General features: G+C 43.3%; 1 protein-coding gene across 1 annotated transcript in view; it reads left to right on the top strand.

Moving 5' to 3' along the window:
- Nucleotides 1-348: 348 nt before the first annotated feature.
- Nucleotides 349-20987, top strand: part of fam163ba (family with sequence similarity 163 member B, genome duplicate a) — a 31995-nt gene continuing 11356 nt past the window's right edge. The window contains exon 1 of the mRNA XM_037116277.1: nucleotides 349-1492. The gene's annotated coding sequence lies outside the window, so the exon portion shown is untranslated. The remainder of the gene's footprint in view (nucleotides 1493-20987) is intronic.

Genomic DNA, 20987 nt, shown 5'->3' with positions numbered 1-20987 from the left:
AAATACTGCAATTCTGAGTTTGAGTTTCTTCTCCAAAACGACACAGTTTCTCTTTAAAGGCTGCAGCAGCTTCTTGCCTCAGGACGAGATATTAGACTTCCGATTCCATGCCAGCGCTCCTGCACTTTTTCTGTCATTTCTTCACATTTTACGCTTTCTGACACAACACATTACACTCTCAAGCTCTTGAGAATTTTTTTTTTCTTGTTTTATGTCATGACAAATTCTAGCCACCAAAATATCAACGGCACCACCATCCAGCATCTTGTTCCTCTTTTTTTTTCATTCCTTCATCTCTTCCATCCATCCATCCATCCATCCATCCATCCATCCATCCTTCCATCCATCCACACATAGCCAATCTGAGCCCGTGACTAAAGCGCCATCTCTCCGGCTGCACACTCCAGGCTGCCTTCACTCCGCTGCCTGGTCTGCAGCCGCTGAGAGCCGCCTCTCATTTCAAAGCGCATTCTGCACTCGTCTCCGCGCAGCGCCGGACGTCTCTCTGCAGGAACCAGCACTCTCACGGAAATCTAACGTCAAAATATACTATCGCGTATATATATGTATGTATATATATATGCACACATTTTTTTTTTCTTGGAGTAACCCAGCTACAGGCACTTTTTGCTGCTTGCTCTTTGCCAAGCATGGGGTGCGATGAGGGAAACAACCTGGAAGGAAGGAGGGAGGAGATAGATTACTAGACTGGTGAGGATAGAAAAGGGGAACCGTGCAATAAGAATATATATACATATATATGTGTATATTTAAATAAATAACAGCCTTGGAGCGATTGTACAGACTCCTGACCTCGACCTGCTCGGACGGTGGAGAAAACTGGTTGTTGAAATGGAGATGTCGAGATTTTCCCTCATCCCGTCTCCTCCTCCTCCTCCTCCTCCTCCTCCGACGCGCACGCTGCCGAGGCTGCTGATGATGATGTTTGCGTAGGAGTGTTTTATTTTGCGGACAGCCGCTGGTGAACCAGCCTCTCCTGTTCAAACAACTCCAGACAGACAAGCGGTGGATGGAACCGGAGCTCGTCTTTCCAGAGATATTACCCGTGTCGTTCTCTTGTTTTTTTTCCCCCCCTTCTCTCCTTGGAGTGTGTTTCGGCTTTATTTTTACGCTGCCTTTCTTTCTTTCTTCGAGTCTGGGATTGGACAGCAAGTGTTTTGCATGCGAATGAGCAGAATGTGTCGGGAAAAGTAGTCCAGAAGCAAAGAACACATCTGCTATCGTGTCTTTTTTTTTTTTTTTTTTTTTTTTTCCTAAACCACCGACACGTACAGGGGGTCAGCACCTCGAGGGTCGAGCTCCTGATTTTGCTGATTACTTTTCCGGCATTGGGGGCTTTTTTTTTTTTTTTTCTTCATTATTCAGTGACTGAGGTCGACACAAACTACAACCAGCAGAGGTCGGGACCTGAGCTCCCAGAGAGCCACCACTACCCTCGATGTGACCCGGTGAATTCCTCTTATCTCTGAAGGTAAGAAGGTTTGTCTCCTGCTCCATTCACTCGTCATTATGTTGGAGGCTTGTCTTGCTTGTTGAGTCATGCATGCAGCTGAGAAGTTCAGATAGATAGATAGATAGATAGATAGATAGATAGATAGATAGATAGATAGATAGATAGATAGATAGATAGATAGATAGATAGATGTGCCCATGAGTTTCAGCACCATGGACAGAGCCACTCTTCTCTTACAGCACAATGAGAGCAAGGAACCTGCTTTTTCTTTCTCCTCATTTCACCCCCAAAACATCTATAATTCATTGTTCCCAGCATTCAGACGGGTCCACATGTGTGTTTTCGACGAGCCACAGCCATGATACAGTCGACAGCATGGGCACATGTGGAGGCAGAGGGATGATAAAGAGAGAGTGGAGGCAGGAGAAGGCGGTTCAGAGAGGTGCTTTGTACGACAGACTCGCTGGCTGGCCGGCTTGCCACACGCTGACAAAACAGCATGGCTTGTGAGCCACAGCTACTGTCACCAACTGTTAGCCATGGTCACGTCCAAACTGTTTTGCTCTCAGATATTTTTAGGCAGGGTGGAAATGCATCTCTAGCGGCATTAAGGCCGCGCAACACCGAAAAGCATTCAGCGGCTGAATGCTGTTAGAATGACAAAATATTTCAGGCGAAAGGGGAACGCAGACAGGACAGACACTGCAACCCCAACTACGCACCGGGTGCTTTGGAAAACACTGTGGTGGAGGAAGTGGGAAGTTACCAGCCGACATGCGAACCCACAAGTGTGCTTCCCACCAGCACAGTGTTTGGATTTGCTTCTTTAAAGATAGCACGGGGCAAAAGTGATTTGAGCCAAGGAGAAGGGACTTTTCAAACGAAATACTGAAGTTAATGTGTCATAAGAGGGCACGGCATGACGAAAGGAATGTTTTATGTGACGATTTCCAAGTCCATCGCATTTGCAGTTCGTGATTTTATTGCGATAATCATCGAAATATACTTAATACTTTAGAATAGACACAAAAATGGCACTAAAACCTCCCTTAACCTTACATTTAGTTAGGAAACAAGTATTTCATTGAATCATGAATAGGACACTGATCATTTTTGGTGGAAAACAAAGAATGTGGGACTGTATGTCAATGAGCTATGCAGCTCATGTGAGGATATACACGATTATCCCGACAGAGAAAATTCACCACAATCAGCTTATTGTCGAAATCCGCGTTAAAAATCGTTTTAATCATCCCATCCCTAGTCATAAGAGTGATTGGGAATAGTTGTGATACAAACATCGTTCTATAGCGGAGGCGTTTCGATGTTGCAGTGCTGGGATGGACCTCAAGCAATATTTCACTCTGGCCAGACTGAAATAACCTAAACCTGAAAATAATGTATATGAAAGTATCATCACATCAGGATGCTAACCAGGGTTCCTGTGCTGCCAGCGTAAGCACCAGCTTCTGCAAGGCTTCAAGCTCCCAGGACAGACTGCTAACTGAGCTAACTAGCTAAATAGCTACCAGCAGCTACGGTTAGCAGCAGTTAGCAGTTGCTCTGGGGGTATGCTGCCCCTCATTAGTTTTGAGAATGACTTTGACAGGTAGCCAGTTCTCACATATTGTGCCTTAATATGATGAAACAATATTTTTAGGATATAGAACAATGCACAATTTATGTTTTGATATTTGAAATCTTGTCATAAACCCTTCATTAATTTTAGGGCTGGACGACAAAATCAGATATCACAATATGTTTTACCATCAACCTTGATAGCGGTGTTGTGGAAATATTGTGGGATTGAGTATCAGTGTCAAGGTTAAACAAAGGGGAACAAACACAGACACACAGACAGTTAAGTCATTATCAACAAAAAGCGAGCTGGAATAACATATAGCTGGACATACAAAAACATCCTGTCCATAACAACAAAGGCAGGATGACAAAATATGGATGAGAAATACAAGAAACAAAAGACAAACAACGTACAAACCAGAAATAACACGAGGAACCAGTAACGAAAAAATGGAAACACACGAAGGGAAGATGGGACAGTGGGTCACAGGAACTAAAGGGTAAAATAAACAGACGAACTGACAAAGAAAAGGGGGAACACCAGGATTTGAATTCACTGATGAACAACTAATAGAACACAGGTGAGGAGTAAAAAGGGCGGGAAAATAGACAAATATGACACACGAGGACAGAACTTCAAAATAAAACAGGAAATTACAAAAATGAAGCCTTGAACCATAACAATTGGCACATTACACAATAGTTAAACAACGAAATTCTTGATGAATAATCATCAGTAATGTGGATATAATGACTAAGTGGGTAAAGGCAAGTATAAGAACAATTAGAACAGACTGGTAAGTTCAGAAAATGACATCACTTTACTGTAATGCAGCCTTAACAACCAGGGAATGACAACATTTAATACACAATATCCAAAATCCAAGATGACATACAGTGTTACATCATGATGATGATATAATATTACAAATATTGATACCCGTTATAATACTAAAACGCCATAATGCTGCTTCAGTGGAAACATTCAGGCTTCACTGTATGCTTAAAACTGCCAAGGGAGGAATATAATCATTACTCCCTACTGTGCATGGTGCTGGGATATTTGTAGAGTTTACCTGAGCTAATCTCCCTTAATGCCTCATCTCCTCCACGTGCACTGAAAGGTTTGACATCAAATCTTATCACATAAAGATGGGTGACACTTTCAGTCTTCCATACGGGGGGGTCACTGATGGTACGGCCTTCATTCTGACTGTGTCTCTATGCTCTTTACCGCCATCAACACTACACCAAGTGAGGGAATATCTCGTGGAAGGATATTGCGCATCACACCAACACTTCGTTAAAATGCTTAACATCGGTTTTTCCCGGGGATGGGGGGCGAAGAGGGCTGAAGGTTGCACATTCATTCAGATGATCTCCGAGCTAAAATGAATTCAGCTATCATCTGTCGGCTCAGATGTTATTTCTCTATAAGTCAAGAGGGTAGTGCCTTAGTTTAAGCATCACCTTGGCTGGTTGGAAAAACTCTAGGCAACACAGTAAGACAGTGAGAGTCAAAACTCGTGTAGGAACGGGCAATAAACTTGCGCGTTGTGACACACTGAGCTCTTCGAGGGCCCACAACAATGAGAAATGCAAGGCGGGGCTTGTGTTCCCATGGCGACCTCCTCGGTGACCCTCGGAACAACCTTGGCCCCCTGGGAGATCAGTCATACTCTCGCGTGCGCACACACACACACACACACACACACACACACACACACACACACACACACACACACACACACTCGAGCAACCCCTCGGAGCGTGACTACGAGTGACTGTGTGTTCCTTGTCTGCTGCTGCTGCTGCTGCTGCTGCTGCTCCACCAGCCTCGCAGTCATCACAGCAGAGGAGAGGAGCCGAGGAGGAGAAAGAGGCGCGCAGAGCGAGAGAGAGGGAGCTGAAGGACAAGCAGATGAGTGGGATGGCAGAAGCAAATTTTCAAAGACAGACGAGTGATGAAAAAAGAAAAAAGATGAGTAAAGGTGTGGAGAGAGGAACGCATATAAAGTAGGAGGAGAGGAGGGGAAGGTTTTAAACACTGGCAGAAAAGATGAGAGTGAATGCAATTACAGAGGCAGCGTATCCACTTCTTCTTTTTCTTTTTTTTTTCCTTTCTGGGCATTTAAAGTGTACTCACATATCAGCTTAATTACCTTTAAAATGCACCAATGGGAGGGGGGAGTCATGATAGAGCCGCCGTGGTTTGGAGATAAAGAGGAGAAGTGGGGTGGATGGATTGAGGCTTGGCGGGGGGAGGGAATATGGCTGCTCAATGATCATGTTAAACAGTCACCACCCGCTCCTCCCTTCCTCCACCCTGTCTCTCCTCCTCCTCCCCCCTCCCCCCCGCCAGCACCACGCTTCACTCTCCCCCTACCCTCCCCCCGTGGCTACACCCTGACATGCTCACACATCACGCTCGGGCACAGATGAGACACCGGCATCACCGGACGCACGCGCGTTTCCAGGCGCGAGCGGGACACGCGCGAGCCCGTTGGTCAGCTGCCCTCATCATCCCAGTGAGGGATTGTAAAATACGTGCTCATTGCAGAGGGTAGAGAGGGGGCCGAGGGAGGCGGGGAGGGACAACAGGAAAAGGGTGAGGAGAAGCAGCGGCAGGAGAACAGCTGCTGTTCCTCGGTTTGTCCTTCCCTTCCTGTTTCCGATCACTCAGGCAGCTTCGGCATCAGGTCCGTCTGTGAAGTTTCATGCACATATGATGTGAATAATGCCAACAATGGGATTAGCTAATGTGGTAAACAGAGGCCTTCATTTTAGAGCGTGAATGATGTGGATGTTTACCACGAGATGAGTGTCATTTACTGTAGTTATTACTTTTCAAACTCCAACCTACAGGTGTAGTATGTAGAAATTAGTAGATTTAAAGTGACACTGTGTAACTATTAAAGTAATTCTGAAGAAACATACTTGATTGTTGAATCTAATACCAATGCTTTAGGTTAATGGTTTGGGTCCAACACCGAAGACCTGAATGGATTTTGATTGACAATCTGGGCGTGAGACTGGTGGACCCCGCCACTTGCCGAGTGTCAGCTTGGATTGACTCCAGCCCCCCTCCACCCTGCACTGATTACAGATAACCAAAAGTAGTTACAGATGATGGATGGATGGAAGTTACATAATGCTGCTTTAAAGTGTCTAAAAACAACCTGAATAAAACATTAGCTCATACCCAAATATTTCTGCGCGAGCAGTGCCGATAGATTTTCATCAGCGATGACGGCTGTTTAACAGTGAAGAAAACGACTCCCGCTATCCGCTGCTAGTGACTCGTTTTGTTTAGTTTTGTTTGCACAGAAATGATGCATTACATCGAGATCTAGAGACGGCATGGCATCAGGGGACACTTTTAGGAATTAGGCCAAGCAAAATGAGCATTCAGATCATCAGACAGATTTTAAACAAACCAGTTAATCCATTTATCTAACACAAATAGTGTGAAGTTTGCAAATCTTCATTACTGTCAGTCATTCCAACGAAAAACGATCTAATAATTTTGAGATTTACCTCTGTTTGAACTTCTGAATAAGTAAGGCAACATGGAGGTACTAAGGATTTCCTAAAAACCTGTCAGGTTCACTAACCACTTGTGTTACTTTGCACAATCTGATATCGCAGTGTTGGGATTGTTCGTGGTACTTCATAATTAATGTCGCTCCGGGAGCATCGCCGCAACTGACAGATCATGTCAGTCATAGCTTTGCGACTTGGGGAAAAAGAGTGGAAAAAATACGCACGCTGAAAAAGTCATCCTTTTGAGCACAAAGTCGGTGCTGTGAGAGCATCTATTTTAACCCAAACCATCTTTCCCTAAAAGTATTTTTGTGGCCTAAATCCAAACAATATGTGGCATCGCTTTCTGCTCAGTTGCAATGATGTTCCTGGAGCAACATTAAAGGGGCTCTTTCTAGAAATGTCCATGTATTAATCAATTTTTTAATGGCTTTATGTGAGTGGATTGTGGATTAACATGACTCTCATGGTTGTCTCTACAAGCCTGTGGATGATTTGTTGAAGACATTTAATGCTGCTGGACTGTGGATTTCTGTGTGAAGGGTTCGGGTTGGATTTTCCGCGACAGTCCAAAGGATGTGGCCCCATGCCATTCCCCAGCTCCTTGTATTAGTGCCTCAGTAGCTAATCTTAGTTTAGAACCGGAGACCGCTAACATAAACTAATGAGTGGCTTCCAGCACAAGCCATAAATTGCACAGAGCAAAGCCCCTTTGTTTTAATGTTGTAGGAACAACACCAGCACAGCAATATCAGTGTTACCTGATTTAAAATTAATGAAATGTAAAGTAACTGGTGGAAATGATGGCTGAAGCTAGAAAAGGAAGATGTGTTTTGAAAGTGTTGAATTTTCCTTTAAGCCTTGCACAGCTGGCCTGTCTGCCTTATATGGCCGGCAGCAGGCTGCATACATTACATGCTTAATATAAAGGCAGACGGCATGCTGCTCAGTTTAAGTGTACAATTTGTCAGTATAACCTACGAAGAAGCCTCGAGGCTTTCTCATTACAAACGGTCCAAAGCCGTTTTTTTGCTCATTGCTGATTATGGGAAGTCTAGCTGTATAATGTTGAATCTGAAACTAAAAGTTGCAGATGTCGACGTGGTCCTTTTGGAAAGTGATGAAGCAAAAAGAATTCAAGAACAAGCAAGCTCAGCGCGGCTGTGACTTACTCCCTGCCATCCGAGTTGATCCCCACGAAAGTGCACATGAGAGGAGAGACTCTCATTCACAAAATGCCCCTCTTCCTCTCTCCTCCTCGTTAATGTGTCTCTGCGGTTCTGCCCCGGCTGCTTCACTGCGCTTCGCTTTTATCAGCATGCAGCGCGTGAGCCGGGGGAAAAAAAAAAGTTGCTTCAAGTACAATGAGGCTGGAACTTTTAAGCGTAAACTGCCCACTCACAAAACAGAAAAGGCGATTTTAAAATGTCAGGCAGTAATAGCCCCGTCGCCATAGTAACTGAAGACCTGCTCGTACTTTTTACACACACCACCTCTTGAGCGCTGACCATTAGCACTAACAACCAAGCAATCATCAGCCTTGTGCTTTTAACACATTTCCTTCAGCCAGACATAGGTTTCATTGAGGACACGGACGTCCGTCCTCTCCGAGGTGCCCTCTGCTGTCTTTTCATCCTCATCTCCTCTCAGCATCTTCTACTCCTCTCTTTTCTTTCAGCATCTCCTCTTGCCCTCTCCTTTTCTTCTTGCCTGTCTATACCCACTAATCACTCTCCTTTATGCTGTTTTTTTCTCCATCTCGGCTTTCTCTACTGCTTCCTTGCTTTTCAGGGTTTTAATCACACATGTCCGCTGTTGCTTTCTGCATGCATCTTAGCCTTTAATGATACACAGACACCTGCAGTAAACACATGCAAAGACTTATCAAGCACAATACTGGAAATCGTATGCATTCGTCTGTCTTCACAGTTATTAGTTAGACACCTGCTGCCAAATACGCAGGGATGTGAGTAGAATATTGTGTCACGAGTTTGAGATAAGCAGACCAAGGAAAATTCAGAGATTAACTCAGTCTGATCTTCCAAGATAAAATCCTTTTTTTGGCATGATGTAGATTTTTAACAAGATTGCACAGGTTTTTTTTCTACCTAAACCTCAAGCAGAAAAAAAAAATACTCAGACAATAATAAGGCATGATGTCACCGTGCAGGACTTTAAGTCTGAAACACGTGTCTGTAAACTGATTCTCACACATATGAACCAGTTGCTATGTGGAAAGCAGATAAAAACATTAATGTTCAGTCCACCAGACTAAACCACATTAACATCTGCTTCTTTGCTTTCCGATCCAACTCTGCTTTGGTTAGTAACTGCCGGTGGGAAACTGGATGCCATCAGTGGTCTTTTAGGTCATAGGTCATAAGTCATATGCATTTGCTGTGCTCTGACAGAGTCATCGTTTCTACCAGAGGCCTTTGTCTGGTAAAAGTAAACATAAATGATTTTAGCCATTTGATCAAACATCGAATTTGAATGGGGAGCCAACAGGAGACCAAGTCTGACATTAAGGGCTCTATTTATGTGCACAACACTCAGCTCTGCACCGGTGAAGTGGCATTTTGCTGAAGCACAGCGGGTCTTTTTCCCCCAGCTGTGCCAGTTTGGCATTTTTGTGTCTCGCACAGCGCTAAAATTGAAGGATGTGAACAGGAAAAGGGTGTATTATCGGCAATCTAGTGGTGCTATTTGGGTGTAATGTGCCTGCTGTTGTACACCTGTCCTGACTGAGATTCATGTCGTTCATCCGATTTCTCTATACTAACAATGATTTTATGTTTGTTTCCATGGTTAGTTGGTTGGTTTGTCAGCAGGACTGCACAAAAACTGCTTAACAGATTTCCATGAAACTTAGATGGAGGGTGAGTCTCAGCCTCCAGAAGTGTTATTTTCCTCAATGTTTCAGAAGTTGAAATGATGGCCCTTTAATGATGATGTTCCAGGAACAACACCAACACGAGTTGCAAAGACATGACATTACAACAGTGTGATTGGTCAGTTGCAATTATGGCCCTGGAACGACACTAATTATGATGTTCTAGGAGCAACAGCGTCATTCCCATTGCCTTATGTCAGCACCGCTGTGTGAGGATTTCATCAGTGCCGCGGATAGTCTGACTCTCCTGCGACTCCTCTGAGTGGTGTAACTTCTTCTAAATTCCATGTTTCCCTGACAGACTGAGCTTTGAGTATGCAAAGCGGCGTACAGCGGGATCTATCAATCTCGGGGCTGGAGGAGCTTGTCTTTTGCACGTGGGTGGCACTGCTGTTCAAAGTGCTGTTCAAAACAGAAGCCGGCCCGTGTTCCCTGCAGCGTTGTACATCAGCTGAACAGACAGTGGTGGAGAACAGACGGGGAGACAAAGGCGGCAAAGTTAATGGAAGGAGAGGCTAAACAGAGAGGGAAAGGCCACGGGGAAAGAGAGCAGGTGGCGAGAGAGAGAGCGAGGCTAGTGGAGAGCAAAAGCAAGATGACAAAAAGTGAATGACATGACTGGCAATGTGCCGAGAATATGGACGAGGGATATAAAAAGATGAAGGAGAGCAGCAAAGCAGCGCAGGTGCCCAACTGCCCTCACAAGAAGCCAAGCACACACACACACACACACACACACACACACACACACACACACACACAGATACCCAGGGAGATATGCAAGGCAATTTAGTCTATACTGCACACCTCCTCATTGATAAAAATACATACATAACTTTCTAGTTAAGCCTTAATACACTAAGAGTCATAAAACCACTGCCAAGGGACCCCTGTGCTCTCTTACAACACTGATTATCTCCTCTCCTCTCCTCTCCTCTCCTCTCCTCTCCTCTCCTCTCCTCTCCTCTCCTCTCCTTTCCTTTCCTTTCCTTTCCTTTCCTTTTCTTAGCTTTCCTTTCCTTTCCTTTTCACCTCTCCTCTCCTGACCACAAACCTTATTCTCTGTCAGATGTGCATCACCCACTGCAGCTGGGGTTGTCTAGCGGTGAGCGCTGAGATAACCAGGTTATGATGTTATAATGCAACTTGACCTTCCCTACACCACCACTTGTTTCACTACATCTACCATGGCATCTGGCCAGGTGTGTGTGTGTGTGTGTGTGTGTGTGTGTGTGTGTGTGTGTGTGTGTGTGTGTGTGTGTGTGTGTGTGTGTGTGTGTGTGTGTGTGTGTGTGTGAGTGAGTGCTTATCCATCAGGTTCTGTATGGTGAATTTCAATGTTCACATTTAGATGAAGTATCAGATGAAATATCCATTATCCAGGATGAGGACATTACGACCGATCAGGTTGCGTGTCCTTGACTTAGCAGGGAACAGGAGTCTACCGTCACACAGTCTGTAAAATAACCTTCCTTTCTCTTTCAACCATCTCTGAGCCAGACGTTTTTCTTCTCATTTGAAGGGATTAGAGAGAAAAAATGTTTTTTTTTTTAAGACGAGAAAACATGAAAAAGCCTTTCTGTAGCTGCAGCTATACCGCCGCAATATCTGTCAAAGATTGCGGATAACAAGAACATCTTGATTAAAAAATCTGTATTACAGGTTGCTCTGACCTCCAAGTTCAACATCAGAAATAAAGTAAAGCCACAAAAGGATAAATCTCGCCATATAGGTACTGCTTTTATAGATTTAACATTTCCACTACTCAGACCCTGAGCGGGGGTGTGTTCGTTCTGTTCATAGCAAAACTTTGTTTGAGAAGTGGACAGCCAGTCACACTCTGGGGGGGTGGGGGGGTGGCCACAAATGAAAACTGCAAACAGAGGGGGTTTACACACACAGCAACAGCAAGATAGGATATGAAAGCTAACATTGCCTGAGAACAGTGAAGTGATTTCCTGCAGTTAGCTGCTTTTCCTTTTGTCTAAACCTGAGAAAACAAAGAATCTGATTTTAAACTACTGTGTAGGAACGCTCGAGGAAAAACAGAGATGTTTGATACATGCAGATGAAAAGTTTGCCATGAACGAAGATCTGTGCCTTTGTGCATGTTGACACCTCAACATAATAGAGAGACAGCTCCTTGAACTGCATATCCAAATTAAGATTCCAGCCCCTATCTTCTTCGTTTGTTTAGGAGAATGCTGCGCTGCTGTTTTGCTGTGAAGCCCCAGAAATGTTATGTGGACTATGAAACTTCACCTGACTTTCTGTCAGCATTGGGGATGAGTAGATGATGATGATGATGATGGAAATGTCACTTCTGATTGAGCCCTTTCCCTTTAAGACACATTCTCACCAATCAGTTCAAACTGAGCTAAGCTAACCAGCCCCCACTGATACCTCCTGAAGGGCCGGAGTTATATGTACCACACTGTTGCTTGGGGAGAGAAAAAGTCTAAAATTGGAATGATCTCATTGTCAAGTGTCAAGGAGCAAATGTAATTTAATGGTGTCTTATCTAATTCGGGAAGGGGGAGAGGAATTACATTTATTTGAGGGCATTGTATTACCCTGAGCCGACTGTGTAGCTAGAGGGAAGGTGTGTGTGTGTGTGTGTTTGTGTGCGTGCGTGCGTGTGTGTGTGAGCGCCAGGATGTGTGTGTGTGTGTGTGTGTTTCATATCATTACACATTTGAGTGTTTTGCAATAATCTATTAATCCGTCACAGGGGCAGACTGTGCTCGATGTTTGCATGGCGAACGTTTTTCACACCAGGAGGCCCCAACGGAGCTCCGAGTGTCACAACAGGCTGTCTCCTCTGTCACTGCGATTTCTCAGGGAGCGGACGTGACTGACACTGAACTTATAACTCTGGAGCGACCCAGTGGCAGGCAGCAGCTACTTTTTATTATCTGGTTTGGAGTTAGAGTAGAATGGAACGTGAACACATACAAAAACAGGCAGAGATTGTGCATTGCCAGGGGTGCTGAGCGAAATGTGCTGAGATTGGGTTTTATTTGTTGCATTTCATCATTGTTAATAATATGAGGGAAGAAATGGCGCAGAGAGTTTGCATAAACATCTCTCGACAGACTGATATTCTGTCGTAAACAGCAGTTTATTTCTGAGAGCATGGAGACGCGGTGGAGTCGTGGCTCCGCTCTTCTCGGCCGCGTTTATGCAGCGCTAAGCAGAAACGGTAACCACTGCTCTCATGCTATTAGAGTGAAGTTACTTGAGGTGTGGGGAAGGGAATAACACACGGACCCGCTCAACTATGATTTGAAAAAAAAAAAAAAAGAAAGATGTGCACACAAACACAACTGCAAGACTGCTTCGACTTAGTGTGGTGGAAGCAATTGCATGTATTTGTACATAATGGCCGTGACACACCGAGCTGACATTCATCTATCTGGTGGCCCTGGGCCATGGTTGAGCCTCAGCAGCAGACCACTGGCTGTAGTTTCTGCTGTGTGTCCAGCACTGCTGGCACTGGTCAGGGCTGAACATGAGCATGGTGACCCCGGCAGAAGAGACAGTCAGTCTGATTATATCATAGACAGCCCTTGTCGTGCTAAAACGCCTCGGATTCTAACACCTGTTGCATCCTTCTGTCGTCGGTTACTTGTCGTCTCCACTGGTTAGAGTTCATCAGTGTATCCAGATGCTCATAAACCTGTTTGGCTTCTTTCCTTTTTAATCCAATCTGTTTTTTTTCTGTAAAACTGGATCATTATTTAAGGGGGCAATATGTAAGAATTAGCCAGCTGTCAAATTCATACTTGAAATAAATAGGGTACCAGTGAGTTAGCGAGTAACAGCTAACTGCTGCTTGAGTGTAACTGCCATAAGCTATTTTGCTCAGCTGGCCATGCAGCAAGCGATCCGGCGTTTACACTTCCAGCACAGTAACTCTCGACCCAAACGGGCTTTTTAAGCGCTTGCGTCACTCACATTCGGGACTCTTCAATCTATCAACAGTGAAGTTCAAAGGACCGAAATATCTGCGAGCCTACTTCAGCTCCTGCTGGTGCCGAGATTATAGCCTGTCACACACAGACCACTGGTATTATTTGCACAGCAGAGGGTAGAGCATGGCGTGGCGGAGGGGAGGGACAGGAAGTGCGGTGACAGACTGACAAAATGTGATTACATGCAATTATTTTTGAGATGATTAGAATGTGAACACTCATTTTCTTAAACATTCAAAGGACAATTCCGAAAAGGAAATGAATGTTCTTACAGATGACATCCTTTTAAAGCCTTTTATCTCCAGTTCAAAGATCACTTCTCGTTCGCTGACAAGAGCCTTTATCTGAGGACAGATGTGGCTCATAAAGGCTCCCTAATAATGTGATTTCCTCCAGGAGCTGATTACAGCACTTAAGTGGGAAACAATCCATCCATCCGGTTACATTTCTGCACACAGTGTAAAAGGTGACTGCTTCCACCGTGGACTCAGGTGAAGACAGGTCACATTTAGATCCAGTATTGATTATGCATGATGAAGTACATTAGTCATAAGAAATAAGAAAGAGATGCGAGCAGATGGCTTTGAGAGAAGTGGAGTTTTTTTTTTTACCCTTTTTTTTTTTTTTTTAAACCTGGATAAATCTTTGTAATGTATGAATGTAAAACCTTTTTAGCAGAACCTCCCTTAAAAACGTCTCCCATTTGGGGGGGTGTCACAGACTAAAACTTGACACCTGCAAGACAATAAAAAAGAATATGCATAGTAAAAAGGAGGCAGCTCACAATTTCAGAGTCATTAATGTTAAATTACTACATAATGTGCTTTGGACTATTACACATTTTAATGTGAGACTGGCTTGTCCTTGATAATTACATGCGCCCTTTAATAATTTAATCCAAAAACTGAGCCAAAACCAATAGCGGCAGGTGATGATGCTACTTAATTTTCCACAATTTGACAATATTAAAGTGCCACAACATTCCTAAAATGGATTGGGACATTGTCCAAAATGATAGTATGCCGTGCACAAGCCAGGTGGCTTCCCACGCCCAACACGGGTGAAGTTACAGCGGCATGCAATCTGAACTGGAGGAACAACCAAGCAAGGTCATTCAGATGGATGAGTCATTTAGCGAGCAGTATAATTAAATGAAGAGACCCCCAGGTCACAGTTAAGTTTTTTCTCCAAACGCCCTCATGGTGCTATATTCAAACTAGCCAAGAGCCATTTTTATGATATATCATTCACAGAGGGGCGCTAATTACAGAATAGTGCCCAGGCAGCAAATGAGAGAGGTAAAAACTATTCCAAGGTTGCAATCAGTTCTAAATGAGAAATCCTTTCCTTATTTTCTTTACCACTGACCTGAACTCTCCCTTTGCCTCTTTGCCAGACATACTTTGGGATTTCCCAGAGTCCTGAGTAAAGTTCAGAGTTTAGGCAGAGCTAAGCCATTCAGGTGAGCGATGAGGAGGAAGGGTTTTTACCTGAGGCCACTTCTGTGAGTCATTATTTTTGGAGGTGGCTGTAGGGACATAATGAAACAGTAGTACTTTTTTTTTTTTTTTTTGCACATCTGGTGAAATTTTATGCTGGAACAAGGAGAGCCAGGAGATGGAGAATCAAGTGATGCTGCTGTCAGGGTCAGGGCAGCCAGGCAGGATAATATAGTGACAGGGCTTAAAGAGGAAATTTTGTAAGCTTATTAAAAAAAAATGCGTACTTCAGTCTATTAGTGTGGGTTTGTGAAAACTCCTTTGGGTCTGTATTACCACTTGCACTGAGGCTTAATGGAGATTAGGAAATAAATAAATAAACATCCAGTCAAATCAATGTGACACCGCTGCATCATAGCTAAAGCTCATTTTCATGAATCCAGCTTCTTCGTCATGTTAATGTTTAGTGAGCTCATCTCTTCTCCCTCTGGCGGAACACTTGCACGTGCGCGCGGGCTTCACTCTGGTTTGTGTTCCAAATTGTATTGACACACGGACATTTCACGCATGTTCAAGCCTTGAAATGACTGATTGAGCAAATCAATTAGATTAGGATTTGTTAGTTAGAAACAACTGCATGTCCTTTTCTTTAGGATTGAGCTCCTCATCTGCAAAAATCAGAAAAGGGAATATCTTTAAGGGATATGTCAACATTTTGTAAAATAACTTATATTTCGGAGAGTTAGATAGGAGGATTGATCAAGCTCATGCCCATGTGGAGGTTACACAATTACGGGTTGGAGGCTATTTGCTTAGCATAAAGACTCAGAGCTGGAAGAAGCAGTTACAGTCTCTGTCAAAAGCTCAAGAATAGACCTACCAACACATCTGAAACTCAGTGATGAACAATTTACATCAAATTTTTTATCAACATACAAAAAAAATATGTTGAAGTAACTTGTGGTTTTAAGGGGATATAGTCATCGTGAGGTTGCTAGTTGAGATATACCGATCATGTGAGCCTTGCAGAGACTTAACCAAGCTCCTTCCCCATGCTTCCGGTCTTTATACTAAGCTGCAGCAGCTACCTAGTCTTGACTGCTAGTTGCACGGCTAACTGAGCTAACAAGCTAGATGCAGCCATAGTTAGCAGCAGGTTATGGTGACTCTGGTGATATGCTGCCACCTATTTGTTTTGAACATACATTTGACCAATTCCAATTCCTGTACATTGCACCTATAACCCACAAACAGAGTAACATCAATAATATCATAGGAAGACTGCTAACAACCACATTTCCAAACACTCTGAACTATCCCTTCACAGCCGTACCTCTGTATCACAGGCATGTCACTGCACAGGTGGGCAGGGTGTGCCCCAGAGAAACAGTAAAGAAGTGTACAAAGTGAATCACAGTGGCGCTCATTATCGTCATGATGATGCATACACTGCATGTATACATATTAGTATGTAAGTGATGGTAGACGAGATGAATTTTGCATAACAGAAATCGGAATTACTTGTAATTTCCTCAGACAAGATGATACAGCCTGTAGGTGGACGTTATGTAAGATGTGAATTATTTTGGCCAGTACAAGTTGAATACCCTCTGATTGCAGTTTATTAGAGGGTAGACAACGACTCATGTGGGACAAAAAGCTCTAATCAAAGCGGTTTTGTAAGGACATTTAATGAAGCATTGGTCGTGGTCTCTTTCTTTGTATTAGAATAATGAAGCTCTGTTTTTAAAACTCCTGGCAGAGAACCTGAACCACTCTGAAGGACATCATTTGCTAAACTTTTTATACATGGTTGAACACATTTTTTGAGACTGTTTGGCTTGCATCAGTTCCCCAGAGAACCATGTATGTGTGCGTGAGCCATGACTGTGTATGGCTGCAAATCTATGTGTGAAATCACTCCTTGACAGCTGCAGCTGTAACAGAGCTCATCCCATTGTTCTCAGGGCATGTTATTGTCTCTTGTGTACGACTCGAACCCGCCACCTACTGTGTGTTTTTTTCCCCCGTTCGGCTTGAAAGCCTGTCAACAGCCATTATTCCTAGCAAGACCTCTGCTGTGATCCCTGCCATGTTTCATCAAAGCGTGGCAGTTTATTCCAAAGCCCACTTGTCTGAGCATGTTAGCTAGTACTAAAATCATCACATGTTAGTGTTTGTGTGTGTTTGTGCGTGCGTGTGCCCGACACTATTCTTCTCTCGGCCATAACCTCTTGTCATTCCTGTGGACGAACACCAGCAAAAGGAGCTGAGCAGACAAGTTTGCCTTTCTCCAGCGCTGTTTCGCAATGGACTCGGGGTTGCGTGTTACAGTGTGTGTGTGTGTGTTTAAATAATTAACGCTGTTCGTCGCCTCGCTGTAACACATCCCTCACACACGGTTCTGATTAAGGGAGCCCTCGGAGATACACATCGCCTGCCTTCTCTGCACAATGACTAATGCATGTATATGGCTGTGTATCTATGTGTGTGTGTGTGTGTGTGTGTGTGTGTGTGTTTATGTGTGTGTTTGTGTGCATACATGAGTAATGACTTTTCCTGTGTCAGTAGTAGTTGTGTGTCCAAGCTTGCCCAGATTTGGAGTAGATTTTTTTTGTCGGTCTAGTTTGCTGTTGTGTGTTGTGTCACTTCACAGTGTGTGTGTTTTCTGTGAGCTATTGGCTGTGTGTGCACCAATTAGACAGAGGTCAGAGGTTAAGGTGCATGACCAATATTCTAAAGAAACAGTTCAATACCACCACAGGAGATGCTGCTCATAACACGAGCAATAATACATTTTACCATCATAATGTATTTTGTCTTAGATTTAAAGTGAAACAGAATTTTTTTGCCTGCATCAACATGACACTACATCCTTGATTTGTATGTTTGACTTAAAATCATTATACAGAAAGCCATCTAATTGGTTGTATTCATTGTGCAAAGTGATATAACGAAGGCCTTTACACACCAGGGGTGTGACAAGTACACGTGCAATTCAAAAAACTTGTCAGCAAATTTGTTGCATTGAGGCCTCATATTGACTGTCCCAGGGCTCTGGTCCATTAAGCTCTGTTACAAACGAGCTAATCAAAGCAGTGCTAGACCAGAAACTTCCATGTTCTGCGAGGTAAAAAGTCTATTTTTACTGAAATAGACTGATGGATTTGAAAAGAGCCGAGGTGACTATAACCGCTTCAGTACCTCATTGGTAAATCCCACATATATGCTATGAGTTGAGTATGAGTGACATGAAATCTGTTTCATACAGTATGATTGGCTGGTGCGTTCATTGGTGGTGCGAAAGCACATAAAAATCTACGTTGTCCCCTGATTTATTCATTTCTTTACTTCTAGCTTTGTTGTTGTCTCTACCAACTCCTGAGGGTAATATTTGACTCTGTGGCTGCTGAACTAATTGAGTGCTTTCAGTGGTTACACCAGTCTGCTGCTGGAAACAATGTTGATGAGTGCGGTGAGAGTGAACCAAACAGTAAATGTAAAATGCAAAACCAAAGCAATGAGCTGAAAGATGCTTTAATGCTCTATAAAGTAGAGTGAAGCTGCAGACTTAACTACAGATGTATTCCTTTAACATGACACAGTTAATCCTTTGTTAACATGAAATATTGATGAGTGCTGCATGCTTGTCTGTATCACATGTTTACTTTTTAATGAGGCATTAATTATGCCCCATCTTAGCATTCATATGGCAAACCTCCCCTCAAAGAGCAAGGATGAATATAAGTCCAGTATTCACTCTCCTTTTATCTCTGTTTTTGGTCTCCACCAGTGTTTAGCAGCTAGCCAAGTAAGTTTCCGTCTGCTGTTTGGTGCTGGGTAGGTGACACAGGGGGTGATAAAGAAACTGCTTCCTGATGTGGTCGGAACCAAAATAGTGAAGTTCAGAGATGCACCAACTGATCAGCCTGGGACTAGAATCGCCCGAGACATATATCCAATTCTGTGCTATTCAGATTTACATAATTGCTGCAATAAAATAGCTTACAGCTCACAAGAAAATTGCCATAGTTGCATCTGTTGTAGAGCTGAGTGGCGTAAAACCAAAACAAGCCAACGAGCTGAAAGACAATAAAGAGCTCCAGAAAGTTGAGGGGGACTGCAGAGCTGAGTGATTATTCTCTGTGGGCTTGTCACTACAAGAGAGACTTTGCACATCATACATTGTCATTTGATCCATTTTTAGATTATTAATATTTAATCAAGTTCTAATTAAAGCAATCATGGAGACTTGATTAGAGGCCTGCATTACATCAGTAAGTCTCAGATTCAAAGATATAGGTCAGACAGATTCTTAGACCTTAGACTCCTTGATTTCTTGTGTCCTGACCCCAATAATATCCCAGAAATCACCACACTTTCCTCTCAGACTCTACACCTAGAAGGCCAAAAACGCTCTGTTCTTGTTGTGCCTCCATATCGATTCGGTTGGTGGCCTACAGATTGGATTAGAGTCCAGTTGTATTCCAGCCGGAGGGGAGACTAGCTGTGTTGTGTTTGTAGACAGAACAGATAGCTACTGTACAGACAGGCGGATCCATTCTAACTTTGTAGAGCGTCTCTGGAGATACATATCAGAACGAAAGCTAATACAGTACAGTAACCCACAAAGGAATTCGACATGGGTTAGAGGTGGTCGGGGTGAGAAGGTCAGAGCTGTCAGTCGCTTGGTGAACAGTAGACACTCTTTATATGAGTAGGCTGAGGGATGCAGACATGGAGGCGACAATTGTTTACAGCAGGATGTGGAAGTGGAAACAGCAACACAGTCAATGTAAATTACGTGAAAGGTACGCAGGAAATTGTGCGATTGTTGATTCACCTCACAATGCTTCATATTTTGTGTCAGCGCTCCTGCTTCTCTTTGCACTTTTTTTTTCCTATTTCAGGGTGTGTCCATGTCACAGTTGAGTCAGATCTTGACAACACAGGCCTATAGTGCTGTGTGCTTGCTGCTGATAATGGCGTGCACCATTGAGTCATAGCTTAGCAACAAGCCTGCTGGCCTATTTTTGGTTTCAGGCAATTATCCACAATGCAGTGTGATGGTGCGCTCCTATGACACTTCCAGATTGTGGATGTAATGAAGGGAGGAAGGGTTGTACCCACATCTGTCAAGTATCTGCAGGGTTTTCCCCAAATATATAAGGATGGAACTAAATGTGAGAACTGAGTGAAGGCTTTCTTATTTCCATTTTCTCTAAATCGTTGTGTGGTGATACACATATTTATATCAGTGACATGAGGCAAGAGGGCAAAAGGGCGATGGAATAATAAGTTTAAGTTACTGGATAAGAGAAAACAACTTTTGTATATCCAATTACTGTAGGAAGCTCAGTTTTCTACCCCTACCTCAAGTATTTGCATAATTCTTACTCAAATTTCTAGTGGGAGTTTTTACAGAACATTTCTTTACCGCCAAATCACATTTTTTCTGTTTAAAATAACTAATTAATTCCTTAGAATGTGCTCATGTGTAATAGTAATATAATCCTGCTTCATGCAGCTGTTATTGCTAACATAACATTGTGGGACATGGATTTTTCAAGAAATACTCCACTGATTAGAAAATATATAGATAATTTATAATCCATATGCATGCAACAAATAGATACATCAATTTCAAATGATATAACCATCACTGCCACATTATTTTATTAACGGAGTCCAAAAAAAATGCCATGTTCAAAATTATTCATACCCTAGTCCATCGTCTTTATTTAATAGTCAATGGCATAGCCTTCATTCTTTATGACTGCTTCCAGACAATTCTTGTACGTGTCCACAAGCTTCTTGCACGTCTCCTGTGGGATGTTGGCCCACTCTTCCTTGGCGAATGCCTCAAGCTGGGTCAGGTTGGTTGGTTTCCTCGCCATCACTCTGGTCTTCAAGTGATGCCACAAATTCTCAATTGGATTGAGGTCAGGACTTTGACTTGGCCATTCCAGGACACTGATGTCATTGTCCTTGAACCATTTCTTGACTACCTTGGCGGTGTGTTTAGGATCATTGTCTTGCTGGTACATCCAGTTTTGGCCAAGCTTGAGTTTTTCAGCAGATTC

Source organism: Acanthopagrus latus, chromosome 12, assembly GCF_904848185.1.
Source record: "Acanthopagrus latus isolate v.2019 chromosome 12, fAcaLat1.1, whole genome shotgun sequence".
Classification (NCBI taxonomy): Eukaryota; Metazoa; Chordata; class Actinopteri; order Spariformes; family Sparidae; genus Acanthopagrus; species Acanthopagrus latus.
The sequence above is the reverse complement of the archived record's forward strand: the minus strand, read 5'-3'. Positions and strand labels throughout refer to the sequence as shown.